Source organism: Arachis duranensis, chromosome 1, assembly GCF_000817695.3.
Source record: "Arachis duranensis cultivar V14167 chromosome 1, aradu.V14167.gnm2.J7QH, whole genome shotgun sequence".
Taxonomy (NCBI): domain Eukaryota; kingdom Viridiplantae; phylum Streptophyta; class Magnoliopsida; order Fabales; family Fabaceae; genus Arachis; species Arachis duranensis.
This window is the reverse complement of record NC_029772.3, coordinates 70,435,591-70,436,149: the sequence shown is the minus strand read 5'-3', so window position 1 is coordinate 70,436,149 and position 559 is coordinate 70,435,591. Positions and strand designations below refer to the sequence as shown.

Genomic DNA, 559 nt, shown 5'->3' with positions numbered 1-559 from the left:
GTTGGGTTCGCTGGTTTCCCCACCCAAAGTTTGGGTGGTTTTTCCAGCCTGGGTTGTAAGTGTTGGAATGTGGATCATATGGTTGCCTTTGTTGATTTCCCACATAGTTGGCCTCTTCCCAATCACCTCCTTCAGTGCTTACTTCCTCTTGATCTTGTGTGTGTATTGCAGCCACTTGATTTGTTTCTAATTTCCTGGTGAGCTCTGCTAATTGCTTGGCAAACACCTTGTTTTGGGCTAGAATTGTATCAACATGGTTCAGCTCCATGACTCCCTTAGTGTTGTGTCTCTCTGAAGCATAGTAGTACTCATTCTCAGCCACTGTCTCAATCACTTCAATGGCTTCTTCCACAGTCTTCTTCCTGTTCAATGAACCTCCTGATGAATGGTCTACAGCCTTCCTTGATTCATAAGAAAGTCCATCATAGAAAATATGCAATTGCACCCAGTCAGGGAACATGTTTGGTGGGCATTTCCTTGTCAACTCTTTGAACCTCTCCCATGCCTCGTAGAGAGTTTCACCATCTTATTGTCTAAAAGTCTGAACCTCAGATCGAAG

At 44.2% G+C, this 559-nt stretch overlaps 1 non-coding gene across 1 annotated transcript; it reads left to right on the top strand.

The window, feature by feature from the left end:
- The first annotated feature begins 457 nt into the window (after positions 1-457).
- LOC127743192 (small nucleolar RNA R71) lies at positions 458-559 on the top strand. Its single transcript, XR_008004550.1, has one exon. It is a non-coding gene; the product is annotated as a small nucleolar RNA R71 (small nucleolar RNA).